Raw genomic sequence first — 20,248 nt, 5'->3', positions numbered from 1 at the left:
CCCCGGCCTCTCCTCGTGCCAGTGCCCCGAACAGATCGTTTTCTGCCCCGATCAGGAACATTCAGTAACGGGGAAAAGCGCTCGGGGAAAGTAAGATGAACCGTGTTCTCTGAGCCTGGCTTGGTTCAGTATGCTAATAGTTACACAGCCTTCGGAGAGAGGCAAACCACTTAGAGAGCGATAAACCCATCCCTAAGCAGATAGCTGTTTGCTGATGGTTTTCAGGATCCTTGGGCAAAATCTAGCCTAACAGTTTAGGAGAAGGGAGACAAACTGCCCTGGATTGAGAGAAGGCAGCACGGCCCTGATTTGTATCGAATCCCAACTGCTAGAGGTTGGACCAGAGGCATACGTCAAACAGCCTACTTTCATCTTTGGGATGTTTTAGTTTGCAGCAAGTACTGGGTAGGTGGAACACATCAACTTGGGAATGACATCTTTGGGCTTGACTGGACAAGATTCACTTTTTTCCTCTTCGTGCTTTAAGAACAGCTTGTTGCTGGTTTTCCTTATGGAGTACTGCTATTTCTTGGGAGTTTATTAACATCATCATTACTTTCATTGCTCTGTAGTGGTATGCAAGGCCTCAATGAGGGAGTTCTACATGACACTAAGCATGCAATAAGAAACGATCCTTACCCAGAAAGGTCAAAGGCTTGCAGGCAAGGTAGTGGACAGCACTTGAATGTCACAAAAGCAGAGCAATATTAAAGATGACTGGGAGCTGTGGGACAAGTAATGATCAAGTTACAGTAGCTGCCCCCACAAAACCACAGACCACAATACAAAATATAACCAAAGTGCTGAACCTGTGCAAAAAAATCATTTATAGAGAGGAGAAGCAGAACCAGCGTGGGTCAGCAAGTTTTGTCAGATTGAGGCTAAGGATTGTGAAGAGCTGCCCTATTTCTAGGGGTGAAGACACACAGTCAGCAAACAGTCCTTGAGCTCCCCAGAAATCCTAGATAGTGCACATATGGAGATGTCCTCAACTCCCCCCCTTTGTGGCCACACATCTGCAAGAACAGTTGTCTGGGAGCTCATGTCCTTGGTAGTCTCCCAAAGGTCTTTGTCCTGCATGGAGGAGGTGGATGGGAGGTTTGCTACAGCCTCAGCTGCACACAGTCACATTCTCGTATACCTGGAACTGCGGCCCTGGTACAGTCTTAGAGGAGGTATAACCTTTCCTCTTCAGCACCTCTGCAAAAGTGCCAGGTGTCAACCAGCCAGCTGCAAGCCTCAGAATTGGCTTTGCCCAGTTATTTCAAGGGTCTGTCACAGCCTGCCCTGGGACCCTGCTTTCCCCAGCGGGACAAATTAGGGACTAATTAAAGCATGCCTCTTACTCCTGCAATTTTGTTCAGCTAGGCTGCCTTCCCAATAAAGACCCAGGAAAAAGAGGAAGGATCTCACCCATACATGGCATCATGATCCAGGTGAGGTATTCATATGGACACAAGGGCTCAAATGTGTCCCAGTGCTGAGTTTTGAATACAGCCACATAGACTTTTTGCAGTTCCCATGCAGGCCTTTCTCTGTATTTCTCCTTGTACCATCCCCTTCAAGCTGATATGGCTTTTGAAGACTCATTAGAGGAATGCTGAGGCCAGCCAAAGCATCAGTTCTTTGCAAGCCCCGAGAAGCTGACATGAGAAACACAGAAGGCTCCGCTCCATTACTAACAACTTAGTATGTGGCAGACAATTGTCATTTTGTGTGCACCCTGAAAGGAGGACACCATCCTGCAACAACCATGCTGTCAGCAAAGAGCACAGACACAGGTCCTCTCAACTTTTTATTCACCTGTGACTTGGGACCAGACTGCTGACACTAATTGCAGTGCTTTAGGAGGTAAAAAGTAACTCAGTCTTTGTTTCTGGGAAAACAACCCAAATATAGGGGATTATTTCTGCCTACTTTTCTTTTAGAAGTAAAACAAAAAAGTTTGTTTTTTTTTTTTTAAGTGCATTTTGCATGTATGTAGGTTTTAGCATTTACTAAGGACCTTACTTCAGGCTTATTATAATACTCCCACTGAACTTAATGGGAATGTGGCTGTTTATATTTTGATAGGGATGGAATTAGGTCCTTCATTTGAACTTTATGGATTTTTATTCCTTTTTTTTATTAATCTGTTTCATCATTCTTAATTTGCTTTTGCTGTGTTCTGATAACATTGTAAGTACATTCCAGCCTCTTGAATAGCATCTTTAATTCTAGTATGAAAACATTGTGCCTCCTAGTGGGTAACATATACAAGCTTCAACTCTCCTTCAGGTTGCATTTTCATGCTAATTTCCTGGAACTTTCTTCTGTGATTGTCAATATTTTCATTGTTCTTGAAGTCCCCCATTTCTTTCCTATGCTGCCTGCTTTGCTCTTTCTTGCACGTAGCCTGTTAGGTTCTGAACATTTGGCCTTTGCAATTTCCTTTGCTGTGCATAAATCTGTCATTAAAATTCCCATCATCCACAAACCTGTTTGTGAGGAGCCCGTTTCTGAGATATTATTGCGATCACACAAAGAGTAAGAAAAAGAGGTGTTTGCATACCAGCCTGAGTGGACTTGCCTGAGTACATATTCTGTGCCTGAATTGTACTGTGACAGCAGTAGAGATCATGTTTCTCAGGCAAGAGAAATGGCTGCTCTGTGGATTTGGGAACTCTTGCAAGAGGTATCCAAGACTTGCCACAGATAAGATCCAGAATACTGCTTTTATTTGGTGAATTCCCCAGTCAACGGAATCAAACGTCAAACTCCAGCAGCAGACGAGTAGGTCTAGGTACAGCAAGGTCCAAAATCTGTTTCTGCCTCTTTAGCTGGCTGCAGCCTGGCTGTAGCTTCCGCTCAAAGAATCCACATGTAGTTTGTGAAGAGACAAGCTCTAGGTATGTGCTGGTGGTCAAGCTGAGGTGTCCTTGCCCAGACACTCCTTCCTGACTTAGTTGCAAGGACCAGAGCTTGGTCTTCCTAGGCTCAAGCAGACTCCAGAGCTCAGATTAAATTTGCACTTGACCATTCGTTTGGCATGAGCAAAGCTCACAATAAAATGTTTCTGGTCCTGCAGACAGATCTGGTCCCATGAATGGCATACTCAGTCACATCAGAATTTCCTCAACTGATCTCACAGTAGGCAGGAGTAGGATGTTTTTGCCACTTAGACAAAAAGTTTTTCTTTATTTTTTTCATTTATATTTGGCCAGCATTAAAAATGATGCTAGATCTTAACAGAGAAGAAGTAATCTAAAATTAGCATTGCTTAAAATGAATAAATAATTCTTATCCCTGAACACACATAACTCACATATAGGTTAGAACATTAATCCTGAAGAGGCCACAATTTGCCAGACTGCAAGCCAAATTGGAGCATAGAACACAGTTTCACTCTTTTTTTTTTAAGCCAGTCCTTATACACTGTCTTGGGTTTAATCTCTCCTTAGGTTTCCAGGTTATCGCAAGGACAAACAGCAAAAAACCAACCCAACAAACATTAAAGGTTGACATTAGAAGCTGAGGCAAATAGATATCTAACAATATCCTCTGGCTGTGTATTCACAGCTGGGTGAATAGGACACTGCCTGATGGAGAGTTGTCCTGTGATGTGTACTTAGAAATTCATAGCTTTTGTCACTGGCTAAGAAAGAACCACTCTTCAGAATGGAAGTGTCATTTAACAATAGTAGTAGTAATAGTATTAATAATGATAAATTTTACTTATTTTGGGTTTTATGTTGCATTTTAGGTGCCTGGTTCTATATACACATCTTATTTCATAGAATCGTAGAATCACGGAATCATAGAATCATAGAATAGTTAGAGTTGGAAAGGACCTAAGATCATCTAGTTCCAACCCCCCTGCCATGGGCAGGGACACTTCACACTAGACCATGCCTCCCAAGGCTCTGTCCAGCCTGGCCTTGAATACTGCCAGGGATGGAGCATTCACAGCTTCTCTGGGCAGCCTGTTCCAGTGCCTCACCACCCTCATAGTAAAGAGCTTCTGCCTTCCATCTAACCTGAAGTTCCCCTGTTTAAGTTTAAACCCATTAAGCCTTGTCCTTAAGCCTAAGTCCAGCTACAGTACTTGATGAAGGGCACCCTTGTAGGCCCTTTTCAGATATTGGAAGGATGCTTTCCAAGATCTTCCTCTGCTTCAAAGGCCTTCAGATGAAATGAAGGGCTAATTCTGTCCCACACTGCTGCACATCTCCAAGGACTTTTCTGACAAAAACCAAAAAGCACAGAGGAGTTGTGTCATGGCGTGAAAAGAGTCACTGCCACTTGAGGGAGGTCAAGAGTTTTCAGAAGGCTTTAGGTAGTCCTGAAAGCCTTTGACTTTGCTGGGACTACTAGCATGAGTAAAGGTCTGCAGGATCCTTAATTAATTCTGGTGTTATCTATAGGTGTCAGAGTGTATGAATTATTTGATTTGCCCTAGTTAAACTTTTATAGTGTAATCTTTGTATATAGTCAATGCCGTAACATTTTAAGTGCATATCAGCTGATCCTATAAACTGCATCAGATACGTACAGTAGCTCCTTTTCTTGCCTTGAAGTGGTTCATTTGGTTGGCAGACAATCAATTTACTGTTTAGGTTGTTTTTTTTTTTTTAACCAGTTTATCTGTCCTCAACTGATAGTTTGATTGGGCTCTTTTTTGTTCTTATGAAGTGAATAAAATGAACTATAAAAACAGTATAAAAATAGCACAGGAGAATTTGTAAACTACAAGCCAGAAGGCCACAAACATCACACAAAGCAAACACTCATGAGGGGTATCACTTTCCGCTAGACTTACCATAAATCAGAACAGAACACTATGTCACATTTTGAAGAAGATCTAAAGATAGCTAAACACTCAACTCAAGGAGCCAGTCTGGCAGAATTAAGCAGCACTAAGCCATTTGCACCTAAAACATGGAACATACACCTCATCACATATTTCAGACAAGATTTTATCTTCCTTAATATATTTAGGACACCTAAGGGCAGGTATTTTTGTCAGGGAAGTTCACATGAAGACATTTTATTTTGCTCTCTTGTTATTATGCACACAAGGCTTTCCCATGGTTGTCTCATGACTCTGAAATAAACAGTGTGTCCTGGGTTAGCAGTAGCAGTCATTTTTCTCCTTCTTAGTAGCTGGTGCACTGCTGTGTTTTTGACTTTCATCCTGGGACCAGTGCTGATAACACTGATGTTTTTAGTTGTTGCTCAGTAATGTTTACTCTGAGCAAGGACTTTCTGAGTCTCATGCTCTGCCAGGGAGGAGGGGAAGCGGGGAGGAAGCAGAGACAGGACACCTGACACAGACTAGCCAAAGAGGTATTCCCTGCCACAGCACATCACGCCCACTATATAAACTGGGGGCAGTTACCTGAAAGGGCTAGATCACTGCTTGGTCAGGCTGGGTATTGGTCGGCGGATGGTAAGCAGTTGTATTCTCTTCCCTTGTTATTTCCCTTATCATTATTATTATTGGTGGCATTGCAGTGGTTTGTGTTATACCTTAGTTACTGGACTGTTCTTATTTCAACCCGTGGGAGTTACATTATTTCGATTCTCCTCTCCATCCCTCTGGGAGCAGGGGGAGGAAGTGGCAGGGAGTGAGCGAGCGGCTGCATGATTTCTGAGTGACAGGCTGAGCTTAAACCACAACACAGTGCCGCTAATAAAATCAGATGAAAGAGGCATCGTCTAATTGAAAAACAGCTTTATGGAACCCAGTAATTTCTGACTTGTACTGCTGTGTCTTCCAAAAATTAGGTGTTGCAGACCAAACTTGTATTGAAAGCTGTGCGAAATAAAAATTCTTCTCTAGCTCAAGCAAAGTTCACTACCATTTTTACTGTTTCCCACAAGCAAACACTGAGAGCACTGGGAATTTGCTGTTGAGTATTCATTGACATGTGTTTTGCTATAAAATAGTATTCATCTTAGCCATTAAAGGGAAATTCTTCTCGTTTCATTTTGGCAGGTTGTGTTCTTGCTGAAGGTATCTTCCCTCCTGGAGAGACATGAGCATGACTTTCAAGAGCTACAGCACTTTGCAGAAGTCAGCTACTTGCCATGGGCACAAAAGAAAGAAGTGACATAAATTGGTTTGTGCCTGTAAAACCTCAGTGTAATGCTTCAGACACAAAAACATGAATTCCACTCTTTTAGAGCACTCCATAGCAGGACTATGCTGTAAGCAATTCTTTGTCAAAGATGATGATCACATCACAGACTGCAACACCCGTGCATGGGTGGACAGGCCTAGGGCTCATGCCAAGGCAGCTGATGAATAAAAACTTCTCATGAGTCCTTAACGTTTTTAAAAGTCATCGGGGTTATGGGACAAAAGACAATATGCCTGTGCAAAATATGTGTTAATATGATGTCTACAAATTAATGTTTCTGCACCTGCTAGAATACAAGTATTTTAACAGGTACATTTTAAATCTCTCCAGTGTTATAGCACTGAGAAAACACTACCCAGCTCATTGTATAGAAATAATCTGATTTGTTCATCTCTTTGCAGTAATACTATGAATCTGCACAAACACAATCACTACTTAACAACTAAGGAGACAAATGCAGCAGAAGAATTCTTGTATTTGCATGCCACAGTGTCTAACTCGGAGCCATTGCATCAGAATGTCAACATTCAGATCTGCAAGTCATGCCTATCTACAAATATCCTCAGTTTAGAAAGTTCAGCCCTCTTCTTGGCCTTTCTACTTTCTATTATATGCATTGCTGAATTAATGTAAGCACATACAAGAAAGAGTAACATTACATTACCTAGGAATGACTAGAGAGATTTAATTTTAGAAAACCTTGTTGTGAAGGTCCACTTGATACAGCAATTGCCAGAGAAAAAAATCACTGAACTGTTCTACTTTGTGTCACAATAAAATTGTGTATCCGTCATTAAAATGCCTACGCTCGTCTCATGGTGTCTACAAAGTTAGCTGTAGTCGTGGAAGGCTTGGAGAAAAACAATTTCCAGAGCATGAATAGGAAGGCTCAACAACAATTTAAAAACAAAACAAAGCAAGAACAAAACCAAAACCCAAACCATAATAACACATACCAGTTCATGAAGGAATATGGTGGCAAAACTACACATTTTTCTCATAACTGCACAATTCTGCTTGAGGTAAATTGCTGAAATCTGCTCATTTCCACAAGCAATGAATATGACTTGAAAGCATCCAAGAGTCTTCACCATAGTTTAGTTTCTCTTCCCAGCTGTGGCAAAATCAGGTCTTCATAGGGGTGTTAAAATTACGTCTTCAAAAAGGGCAGAGAAGTCTTTCATACAGAGCAAATGAGACTATGTAAGGCTTTGACTGGTTCAAGGCCCAGTGCTGGAAGTGAAGCAATGAAGAGGCGCAGTGTCCTGAAGGTAGCCTGAAGTTCACGAACCTGTGGGGTGTGGATCAGTGAATGGCTGCATATGAACAGTTTAGTCAGGAAACGCAACATGACATCTGCCAAGCCTAGGGCTCCCAGCCTGGCTGCAGGCTGCAGCTCATCCAGCCATTAGACTGTATAGAGGTGTGGATGAATTGCTGGAGGGGTGGAAACCAGCTCCTACCCACCTTGCTTCCATCTTTGCCATCATGCTGGATTGTTGTATGTGCTCTACATGGCTATGTTGTAGAGCTATATATGGGCTTCTTTCCTGGGAACACGGCAGAGCACCCTAGGCTCAATCAGGTGCTGTGGTCACAGCTGTTGCATGTCCTCCTTTAGAAGAGGCAGACTGACCAATCTTCTCTAGGCCCCTTAGGTTGGAAAGGTAATATGCTTGTCGTAACACACAGACCATGAGATCTTCAAAGCAAAGCACTTCTGGCAAAAGTCACAGACAAAGGTAAAGCCACCACTCAGCTGAGTGAAGGCTTCTGATGTGAAGGACAAAGGGTATGAAAGTTACTAGTCCTCTCCAACATTTTTCTGGTAACAGAATGAGCACGTGAAATCTCATGTCAGAGAGCAGTCCTACCAACTCCTGAAAACACTTTCTAGAGAATGCAATGAACTCCAAATGCAAAAATACCCAGGCTTTTGCATTCTGCATTGCAATTTAAAATGCAGACCATTTGCAACCATATACAGATATGTGTAACTCGTTTGCTGATCCAGACCATTTTCACCCACAAGTCAGGCAGGTAAAATATTCTTTATTTGCAGTCAGAAATCACTGTGTGCTATGTTTCCAGGCTTATACCAATAAATCAAGTTCAAATCAATTTTAAAATCTGACCTTTAAAATGATATAATGGGCTTTTCAATGTACTGTTTGAGAGTTATTATTTTTCCATAGTAGGTAATTTCAGATAATAAGAGATACCACAACTGCAGCTAAAGAAGGAAACAAACTCCAGGAAAACATGACTCTGCCTCAGACTTAAGACAGTACCAGTTAATTTTAATCAAAAGAGAGATGTGCTTTTGCAGAGACTATACTGCCTCAGTTTCCCTTCAAACATCAAAATTAATCCCATTACTTCTCCCTTGTATCTTTTTCCTCTTCTCTCTTTAGGGAGTTTCTTTCTCACAGCTTTTGCCCTTTTCCCTCACCTGCCTACAGGGATACACCCTGTTTCTATTTAAAAAAAAACAGTTTGCCGTGTTTTCCTTTCGGCAGTAACTGTTTTTCAAACTACTGCCTTCTCTCACCATCCTCCTTTTGCCTTCAAGATTGTGGACTATGCTGCTTGTTTTCTGTACTTAATTGTCTTGCAATTAAATGGTGACCCCTTACATCATGTCTCTGGCTTATGCTCTCTCCCTGTTCCATCAAATTGTTCTTTCAAAGGTTGATAATGTGGAGTCCTTGGAAGAGTAAATAGTGACAGTGACCATTCATTCAAAGGACAATTGGGATCGCTTGGTCATCTAAGCATAACCAGAGGTATGATTCTACATACAGGAGACATCAACTGGAAACAAGGAATGATCAAATACAACCAAGGGAGCAAAACTATCTCAAAGCAGTTCTGCCTCTTCCTATCTATGACCATCATCACATGCTTATCCTACCTCATGGCCAAAAGTAACCAGATGTTCAAACTGAAATTAGTCTAACAGCATTCACATGATGTTACTGTTCACTGCAAGAAGGTCACCATCTGCAGCTACTTTTGCTCTTTTACTCACATGGCTCTGAAATGAGACTGACAGGAAATACTGAAGGCAGATGGATTGCCTTCTCATCATTTTTTGTAAAAGGAGTTTAGCATTTGCCAACAGTTAATAAGACTATCATTACACAGATACACTTGCTTCAGCCAAAGGTTAACAAACTTCCTTGAAGAAATGTGATACCTATTCTACAGAGGGGCAATAGAGAAAAGGATCAGAGGTACAGTCCAGAATCAAAGGGAGTGACTGAAACACTGAGAAAATCCCTGAAAGATTACATTCTTAGCCCAGCTATGTAAAAACTCTGGCTTAATCTGGACCAATTTCATCCACATCATGCCTGCAGAGCTGTAAACAGGAAAGGCACTCAGAGATGCATCCACAGGCTGGTCAGGCACTTTTCCTGACTTCTTTTTTCAGAGGCCATCTCTTTTTTTTCCCACCCATCTCTGAATCATAGTATCATAGAATAATCAGGATTGGAAAGGACCTTAAGATCATCTAGTTCCAACCCCCATGCCATGGGCAGGGACACCTCATACTAAACCATGTCACACAAGGCTCTGTCCAACCTGGCCGTAAACACCGCCAGGGATGGAGCATTCACAGCTTCCCTGGGAATCCATTCCAGTGCCTCACTACCCTCACAGGAAAGAACTTCTTCCTTATATCCAATCTATACTTCCCCTGTTTAAGTTTTAATCCGTTACTCCTTGTCCTGTCACTGCAATCCCTAATGAAGAGTCCATCCCCAGCATCCCTATACCCCCCTTCAGACACTGGAAGGCTGCTATGAGATCTCCACGCAGCCTTCTCTTCTCCAGGCTGAACAGCCCCAACGTTCTCAGCCTCTCTTCATACGGGAGGTGCTCCAGTCCCCTGATGATCCTCGTGACCCTCCTATGGACTTGTTCCAACAGTTCCATGTCCTTTTTATGTTGAGGACACCAGAACTGCACACAATACTCCAAGTGAGGTCTCACAGGAGCAGAGCAGAGGGGCAGGATCACCTCCTTCGACCTGCTGGTCACACTCCTTTTAATGCAGCCCAGGATACGGTTGGCTTTCTGGGCTGCAAGCGCACACTGCAGCTGGCTCATGTTCAGTTTCTCATCAACCAATACCCCCAAGTCCTTCTCTGCAGGCCTGCTCTGAATCTCTTCTCTGCCCAGCCTGTAGATGTGCCTGGGATTGCTCCAACCCAGGTGTAGGACCTTGCACTTGTCATGGTGAATATAGTGAATGGTCACGTTTTATTTCTTGTCCGACTGGTTCTCTCTTTCCTTCCAACCTATTCATTCCAGGAATCCCCTAAAAGGTGAGTCTGGGTTTTTTGAAGCTAGAATATCTCATACCTGCATTTAATTAAATAACTGTTCTTGAGAAGGTCTTGACCTATCTTATAGACTGGAACAGAAATGGAAAAATCTAACATTGGTTGGGTTTTGCTGGCACTTTCTCAGTATGTGGTATTTCACAGATTAGTTAAATGGTGCTAAAGCCTAGTTCAGCTACAAGGCTGGTTGTTATTCATCTCTTGTGATTGTGAAAAACATCCTCTCCTTGTTCTTGGAGAATGTATAAACAGCCTACATTCGAGGTTTCTAGATTCACAACAAAGGCTCTCACCTAGTGGAGGTTTTTTGACACAGGACAGTGATATTACACAGCACAGTGAAATGTACTTACTGGAAGAGATGCAACACACATCATGCATGAGGCTTATGCAAATGGTGTGGATTTGCTTAGACTTTTTAGTATGGGTGACGAAGTGAGTAATTTTAGACATTGAATGTCTCCTTGCGTGGGAAATGGAAGTTGGTAAATCCAGAGAAGATAAATATGCTTAGTTTTGGGATGGGGTAGAATAGGCAGTGAGGCAAGTACCACAGATTTGCTTACCCTGAAATGGTTCTGGATCTCCAGATTCTACCACATCCAATTTAAATACTTAGAAGCTGAGGTTTAATTCTGTTTTCATGTCTGTGGCACAATAATTCGTGTTTGGCCATGATGTGAGGAGCGACGCAGTGAGACTATGTGTGCTGATGAATGCTATTAAAATAGCATCAAGATGATGAACTACAAACTCATTCAAGGGTCTCTCAGCTTGCAGAAGCTCTAAATAGAGACAGAGGGAAAAAAAAACAAGGAAACAAACCAGCCAGATCCAGTAAGAAGATGAGAATTAAAGCCACACCTAGCTTTATATGAGCAAAAAATTCCAGAAATAATGATTTATAAATTCCCAGAAATACTGCTATCTGAGCACCCTCTAGTGGTACACGGTTGAGACTAATAGATCGAGAAGTGAAAATGTGATCCCACAGGTTACAAATAAGCAGAAGATGTAGTATTTCATTGACTTTGTTCAGGCAATTAATCATTCTATGTGTGTTTCCATTTCAAAGACAGGGAAGTAACTCAACATTCAAAACCAGTTTTGATATCTATCTCCTGGCATTTTGTTCGCAGCATGTCCTTAATTTTCACATCATCTGACTGGTTAAACGCTTCTGTTCATTTAGAAATGTTCTATTGATTTGTTTTAAAATCATTTTCTTTGGAATGTGAGATTAGAATAAAATGAAAAATAATAAACCAGTATAACAATACAGAAGGAAGATGGGAGGTCTAAATTCTGGAATATTTCAGACAGTTCATGAAGCCTTGCGACCTGGCTGAAAGTACTGAATATACCCATGGTCCACTAAAAATGCATGTTCCATCTTAACCAGTCATTTATTGAAGGAAAAAAATCAAAGTGAGGACCCCAGCAAATATGTCTAGTTTCCAATTATCTCTTTTTCATTTTCTCCTTACATACGTGAGAGAAATAATTTCTACATTGATTGTAAGATATGCAGCCAGAGGGGTTATTTAAAATCTTTGGTGGAGCATATATTTGAGAAATACAAGCAGAAAAAAAAAACAACCCCAAAAGCCCCCACAACTTCATTACAGTTAATTACAGTTAAATGGATTTGGAAGAGAAACTATTCATATTTTAAAGGCAGGCATGAAAAAAAAAAATGTAATGAGTCAGACCCTGATCTGCACTTACCCCAGCTTGCATTGGTGTAACCCTGCTGCCTTTGGAAGAGTTTTACTCCCTCTATACTCTCCAGTGAGATGGGAATCAGGCCTGCAGCCTACCTGCCCACCCTTGCCATGGTGATGGTGATAACAATAATGAAAAAATTAATGGACCTGGAGTCAGTATTAAAAATTGCTTGTACCTAATACTAATTTTCCTCATGGCTGTGAAGCCCTCTTTCTGAGGAGAAGGAAAACAGAACAGTTACCAGCTGTTCACATAATGACGAACACTAATAAGGGAAGACATGCATGCTAATGAGCTGGGGGAGGGGAACCAGAGGGGCACTCATCAGTGTGCAGCTGAAAGCGCAAATCCTCCCATCGAGTATTCTGGAAATCTGATGGTATGTCATGCTGGCAAATAGGCTACAAACTGAAATCAGTCCCAGATGAGTAAAACCGCATCTCCAGAATATGCTTCCAGCTCTGGCCAGGTGAAGATCAGCCTGTCTTTCACCATGCTGTTAACAGTGTTCGGACACGAATTTTCACCACATGTGACATCTTCTAAAAAATTATTATTGCAGTCACAAATGAATAGTCAAACTGAGATGACCTCATGGGTCCAGCAGAAAATAACAGTGAAGAAAGAGACGTGTGGATCAGAGCTGGGAGGAGAACAAAAATGCCCTTTGTACACTCTGGTCTGTGTATCACACAAACAAATTGAAGCTTAAAGGCTTGCCTGCATGCAGAGTTGTAGGGTCGTCTTTCAAAGTGTTTTCAAACCTAACATAGCTGATTCAGTGCAAAAGCCAGAAAAATCAGTCATCCCTTAGTTTAAACTCAGCTTATTTTCATTCAGTTTAGGTCAGACAAGCATGGACTTATGCTGAAATATGCCATTCACCCCAAAATAAGGTCTGCATATAGGCTTACAGTACTCTAACTAACCCACTCAATTATGTGCAGACAGGACCTGCTCCTGTGTCTTGCAGAGGCAATGGACTTCAGACTACCATAACCCCTGCTTGCAATTCACTTCCCATTTTCTGTGAAGATTCTGAAGAGAAGTTAGGTTCTAGGAGGACCTCAGCAACATGAGTCCTGGCAGCTTTATTAGAAGATAAATTTGTTCAATTCATTCATCCTGAGCAATCTTAGGAAGCTAATCATCAAAACTGAGCAATGTTAAAGGGTACGTCTGCAGAAAGATGCCTGCTTAGAAAGAAAATCCTGCTCCACAGCTTTTAACCTGCTAAGGATTGCTTGGCCACATCCACAGGTGCCAATCTAAAGATCTACAGATTATAGTTCTACATAGCCAGAAGCAAGATTGCCAATATGGAGAGTGGTGTAAAACAGGTGGATAAAACTGCAGAGCTGGGCCTATGCTGATTTACATCAGCTAAAAATGCCTTTTGGCTTTTTTGATGTGTAAATAGGTCTTTACAAAAGGTTAACATTTCATGGAGGAATACTCACCTACTAGGTTTTTATTTTTCAGTAACAGATGTGACACTTAAATCATCACTGAAAGTTGTTATATCAACTTCCACATGAGCTTCAGATTGAAGAGAGGCTGATGAGGACACTTTCCTGGTTAATATGAAGATAGAATTTATTTTGTTCTTGGGTGTTTTTTTTTCTAAATGCTAAGATGAGACTGAAGAGAAACGTTTGCCATTTAGTTCTGTTTCTACTGATTCAGAGAAATCTCCAGGAACTCGCCAATAAAGTTTAAGTTGACAAGCAGGTATTCTTTATGGTGGCGCTGGGAGACACGGGGGGATAGCATCTCCTAGTGCGTCTCCCGAATTGCTAAACAAGCCATCCTTCTATAGTCACTAAGCATACATATTCATTATGTACATACAAGCATATTCATGAGGCTACTTCTGTATCACATCATTCTTCTAGAAAGTTTCCCCGCAGGTGTACAGAAATGTGGTGGTGGTCTTTGGGGGTCGTTTACTTCTTTCAACAATCTTCATCACTTCTGGCAGTCTTTGAAGCACATGCAGTAGGTAATGCTTACACCAGCTTAACTGATTGGATAAGACTGCAGACATAATCATCCTGTCCTACTTATCAGTTAGCTTAGCTGCAGTCCATCCTGGACATCTGCTAGTTTCAGATACTCTATCCACATGTCCTGTTTTTCTGTCCTGTTTTTCTTACACTTATTTTTGCACTAAGGTCATAGGGACCTAAAACTACACCAACTACAATGGTTTATCTTATACAAGAATTCTCATTATGTTCTCTAGCTGCACTCCATTTTTTTTTTCTGTGAAACATGTACCTCAGTCATTTTCCATTGCTACTGTTACAAAGCCATCAAACTTAAAGTTACTTAGAACTGATTCTATCTACTTCTTTTTACAAAGGTCTGTATTCCATTTTGTGCCTCCTTGTCTCAAATCCCTTTTTTTGTCCCTTTGCAAATTCTTTTAAAAGAAACAGAAAACATGATCAAGGAGGATAAATTAGAAAAATAATTTAGAAAAACTCAATTTCCAGTAAATTCTAGTTAGTCTCACAGAATGCACTGAAATGAAATGCAAAACAGGAAGTCTGAATTCATCAAGTTGCAATGGTTGCACTGTATGAAAGCCGGTGAAATCATATGAATTCCTTTAACTTTGGAAAAAGTCTTTAGAAAAGTAAAAGCTGCTTTGCTTTAGCAAATGGTTGTAGTGGCTGAGCTCGAGAGATGTACCGACAACAGGATAAAGTGTGGAGTTAAAAAAAACCCCAAACACAAGTGTTCTAAAATTTACAGTTGAGGGCAGAGAGCATTTCAAAAGGTGAACTGGTCTGATGCCTACCTGACACACAAACTGATCCCTACCTGAGTGATCCAACAACATTGCTAGATTGCTCCTCTACACTTTCCCTGCAGCTCACAAAAGCACAAACCTAACAGGTTTGAGAGGTGGACCATGTGAACCTCATGAAGTTCAACAAAGCCAAGTGCAAGGTCCTGAACCTGGATTTCAGGACTGCCCCTATATTGAAGCAATCCCAAACATGGAAACAATAACAGTAATGGGTAGATTGCAGGCAGCCCAAAGGTGAAGGACTTTGGGGACTGGTGGCTGAAAAACTGAATGAGCCAGTCATGTGTGATCACAGCCCAATTTTATCCTGGGCTGCACCGAAAGAAGTGTGGCCAGTGGGTCGAGGGAGGCAATTCTGTCCCTCTGTTCTGGTGAGACCCCATGTGGAGTACTGCATCCAGCTTTGGGATCACCAGTGTAAGAAAAACATGGACCTCCTTGAATAGGTCTAGAGGAGGGCCATAAGGATGATCATGGAACTGGAGCACTTCCCTATGAAGGAAAACACACAGAGTTGGACTTATTCAGCCTGAAGAAGGCTCTGCGGAGACCTTAGAGCAGCTTTCCAGTACTTAAAGGGGCCTACAAGAAAGCTGGAGACGGACCTTTTACAAGGGCATGTAGGGATATGACAAGGGGGAATAGCTTTAAATTGGAAAAGGGTAGATTTAGATTAGGAAGAAATTCTTGAGCATGAGGGTGGCGAGACCCTGGAAAAGACTGCCTAGAGAAGTTGTGGCTGACCTATCCCTCTAAGTGGTCAAGGTCAGGTTGAATGGAGCTTTGATCAACCTGGTGTAGTGGAAGGTGTTCCTGCTGACAGCAGCAGGGATAGAATAAGATGATCTTTATGGTCCTTCCTAACCCAATATGTTCTATGATTCTGTGACTTGAAAAGTAGGTGACTGATGTGCTTATATTTGAAATCATAAAAAAAGTCATTTATTCAACTGATGGCACCTCAGGCTGCAGTTTCTTCGGCCTCATGTTCATGTACTAGTTGTAACTGAGCTGCTGTAGCACAGATGGTGCAGTGCAGGCAGAATGTGAATCTTAATGATGAAAAGAAAGGATAGGCCAAGGAAGCACATGAGATTTTTGGTGCAGGCCAGAAGACAGGAAGAGGAGTCATGAATAAGGAAAGAGGAAGTTAAGAGAAAATATCTGACACAGTTGCTAAGCACATTCCCTGCTGTGCAATAAAAGCCATAGAGGGACTTTGGAAGTAAAGAGGGCATGATAATGTAACTATACATTAAATCGTGAAGCAAAAAAACTACATTGAAACAACACCATTAGCACCATGCAGTTAAGCATTCAACGGCTGGAAATTCTGATAAATCTTCAGGCAACTGTGATTTTTGCATTTCTGCAACACTTGAGAGCCTGACTACAACGTTAACAGCATACTCTTCATGTTGACTTTGTGTGTTGATACATCAGCGTTCTCAGCTATGTTTTGGTTATTACTTCCCATTCTAAGGATCCAGGACGTGGGACCTGTTTCTTTTCATATTAATACTCGTGTAAATTCCAAGTCAACTGCACTGAATTCAAAGAGACAACGTCATTAAAAAAAAAAAAAAAAAACCCAGATGAAAGTAGAAATGAAATGATAGCCTATTCTTACTTAATCAACAGAAACTTAAAGTGGCAAGTAGCTGGCAAAAAAATACCACTGTAAAATCCTAAAGTGAAGAGTGCAATCTTTATTTTGCAGAAAATGGGATTTTACTCTAAATGAGCCTTGTAGATTCCAAAATATGCTTTGTAAAATCATTGCTAATTGTCAGATGATTGAGTCACTCTAACTGAAGCCAGTAAAAAAATCATGCCACTGCAGCTGTCAAGAGTTATGGATTTTAAGGCTCTAGACTATTTTTAACAGCATGCAAAAGAATATAAAACATGTAATTATTCAAATGAGAAATGCACAATCTGAAATGTGCAGTGTTTTGAAAATAAGCAAGCATCCTGACACCTGTAACATTGCTGCAATTTGGCTGGCACTGTGATTATGCCAACTATTAGTGCGCTGTCACCCAAAATGCTTAATAGTAGCAGGGGCTAAATGCTTCATTTAGGTGAGCAAACATACCAGGGCTTCTAAATGAATTACAGTAGAAAGATCTTCCTTGGCTAATTGCCATGGTGCCACAGGCACAGTTTGGCAGAAGGATGGTGCTGTGAAAGAAGAACACATTTCTCAGTTTGGGCTTATGTTATTCCTTCAATGTCTGACATAAATACTTTCATTTCTCCTCCACCTTGCAGAGTTAGGGCATGTATATATGTGTGTAGACTGCTGTACCAACACCCACACTATTATCTATTTACTAACACTGGCCCATGAGCATTTGGGTCCAGATTGTTCACTGCTCGAGGTTAGCACACACCCACTGAAATCATGGTGACATCCCAGTTGAGACTCCTGCCCTTATGTTCCAGAATTTGTAGGCTGCTCTTCTAAGCTTTCAAACCCAGGCACACTCTATTCATGTCTGCTTAACAAAAACTTCTTTTTAAAGCAAAACAAGGAAAAACTAAGGTGAACAAAGTGACATGTCTCATTAGTTAAAATCCTCCAAGAAAACACATTCTTTACCTAAATCAGTTGTGGCAGCTATTAATATTCCTGCCAGCTGGTACAGGAGGCCTCTTCAGGTGTACTGAGGTCTCAACTTAAAGGTTTCCTCACAATGCATCCACTGCAGCATTTTAAAAATGAGCCTTACTCAGATAAGCCTGCTTAATCTTTATTTGCAATGACTTAAGGATTTATTCAGGCCTCAGCAGTTCATTAGTTTTAATGGTCAATATTGGTAACTGGAATATCACCACAGCCAGGTGTCAGTAGCGGCTAGGGGAAAGGAAACACTTCCCTGAACGCAGGTCTCAGGACAGTGAGGAAACAGGTGAGGCTCACGTCACATTTTGGAAACAGCTGTTTCAACATTTTTGCTGTGTTCCACCATACCTTGGATAACTCCAAAGATACAGCCTTGGAAGAACCAGCTAACCTCATTTATTTCCAGGAGGTCTGAGGAAGAACAAGAAGTGGCTACACAAAGTGAGAATGGTTACAAGCTTAAATCCACATTAAATTTTCACTCAACTCTGCCTCTGGCAAAATTCAACTTAAACCAGCATTTGAACAAGCAAGGTGCAGATTTCAAGTGTCAGTCCAGGGGCAGGGTCTGTTCAGGGTGCAACATTTACAGACGTGGGAAAACAAAGCTGAAACTTGTGGTCATCTTTCACAAATATCTCTCCATCAAGTTAAAACATGCAAAAAATACCTCAATGCACAATAAATCCCAAATATTGCAAATTAACCAGAAGAGCTATCCTTCTTTGAATATCTGCAACATTTGACACTGAAGACATGCCGTGGATAAAGAACTTGCAATTTTCCTCCTGGTGTGTACTGTGTCCAATTTCTAAGTTGAGTCTGCTGTCTAAAGACATGTCTAAAATGAAGCATTTATATGACAAAATGAAAAATGGAACTACAGTCTCACACAAATCACACTTGTCAAGAACTTCCCAACTACATTCCCAATCCTGTAAATTCTTAAAACAAGCTCAAAACAGCTGGATGGCTGCTTGTCCACTGAACCAGAACAAACACAAAAGCCCATCTTCGGTGCTTCCTGGTTATCATTTTCAGATCACACTGACCTCCTTGGTAAAAAGTTTAATGACTGCTCATGGTCAAATAACCCACCCAGCCAGAAGCTCTGCTCTCCCCACATGAATCACAACTAAAAAACCTACCCCAAATTCTAGATAAACATGGATCAGAAAATCTCCCCTCAGAAAATCTCCAGACAGAAAACACACCTCAGAAACAACTCAGCAGTGTTTGTTTTCCCTGCCACTGCACTTGTGGAAGATCAATGTACCTACATCACACTGACCAATCGTCTATGAACCGTCAGACCTGCCTCTGAGCAAAGGTTCAGAAGACTAGGACCTTGCACAATGTCATGCAATGGAGAACTGCTCTTTATAAAGCATATGACATTTTACAAGGCTGAAAAGGTCCAGCACTGTGCCACTTATTTGTGCACTGTATCACTTTGTTTTTTAATCTATTGTTTCTTTGTTATACTGCTTAGAGCAATGCTAGGCCTGCCAAGCTGGAGAAGGGTGCTGGCCTACAGTGCCTGCCACCACTGCAGCACCAACTGCTTTGGCAGGTTTGTTGGAGTTTTGTTCCAGCCTTTCCACTCCATAGGCTGGCATTCACACCAAAGAAAAGCCGGTTGTGTACTTTCCAAAATTCCTGTTTAAAATTTACCATTCAGTCATCACATTTGCTTTTTCTTCTTGCAGCTTCACCTCTTTTGGGTCATGAATCCGGACCCCCAAGGATGGCTGGGAAAGGAGAGGCTGAACAGCAAATTTTTCTTGCCAATTAGTCTCAAACTGCCCATGCTCCTTGGGCTTTTTGTTTGTTTACTTGCTATTGTTACTTCAGGACTTCTTTCTGCCTTCCTAGAGGCATTTGTGGCCTCCACCCCAGTTGTATCCAGCTGCCAGTCAGCTCTTCACCACATCTTCTGTAGTAATCACAGAACTGCAGAGAAGCTGAGGTTCAAAGGGCCTTCTAGAGCTCATCTTGTCCAATCCTCTGACCGAACAGGGCAACCTAGAGCCAGCTTCACAGGACTTTGTCTAGACAGTTTTTGAGTGTCCCTACAGAGGTGAACAATATTAGTGCAAGATACAAGATGCTACTAAGTCTAGCCTGACTACCTTTTGCTCACTTGTCTCACAAAGCCCAACAGCTGAGGTTTGGCCAAAGCATAGTCTGCAGCAGCAATAAGGCTTGACCTAAGTAAGACTACTAAGACAAAGTCAGTCCACCATTGTCCGTGGTTAGAAAAGGGAGGGAGGGAAGACAGAGAGCACAGGGAGGCTGAGGAATGGGGCCTGCAAGGCATTTACAACCGAAGGTCAGGGAATGGGCGATGAAGTCGGCTCTTTGTTGGATGAGGTGCTCTGCTGGCCCAAGAACTGGCAGAGGCTCCTGCTGTACTGGCTCCTCCTGTCCTTTACTTCTCAGGATCACACCTGAGATTCCACTTACTCATTCTTAGGATCACTCTTGATCCTAAATATTAAAAAAAAAAAAAAAAAGAAAAAAGAAAAAAGAAAAAAGAAAAAAGTAATATATTTTAGCACTAGTATGTATGGACCTCATCTTCTGTTTAGTCTGTGGT

At 41.6% G+C, this 20,248-nt stretch overlaps 1 long non-coding RNA gene across 1 annotated transcript; it reads left to right on the top strand.

Annotated features, from left to right (window-relative positions):
* The first annotated feature begins 1,281 nt into the window (after positions 1–1,281).
* On the top strand, positions 1,282–6,923 carry LOC133216959 (uncharacterized). The gene is made up of 2 exons (XR_009726763.1): positions 1,282–1,858; positions 5,978–6,923. It is a non-coding gene; the product is annotated as an uncharacterized LOC133216959 (long non-coding RNA).
* Positions 6,924–20,248: the final 13,325 nt, after the last annotated feature.

The sequence above is a fragment of the Neopsephotus bourkii genome, unplaced genomic scaffold (genome assembly GCF_033783945.1).
Source record: "Neopsephotus bourkii isolate Nb327-2 ecotype Australia unplaced genomic scaffold, CSIRO-AGI_Nbou_v1 NB_1076, whole genome shotgun sequence".
Taxonomy (NCBI): domain Eukaryota; kingdom Metazoa; phylum Chordata; class Aves; order Psittaciformes; family Psittacidae; genus Neopsephotus; species Neopsephotus bourkii.
The sequence above is the reverse complement of the archived record's forward strand: the minus strand, read 5'-3'. Positions and strand labels throughout refer to the sequence as shown.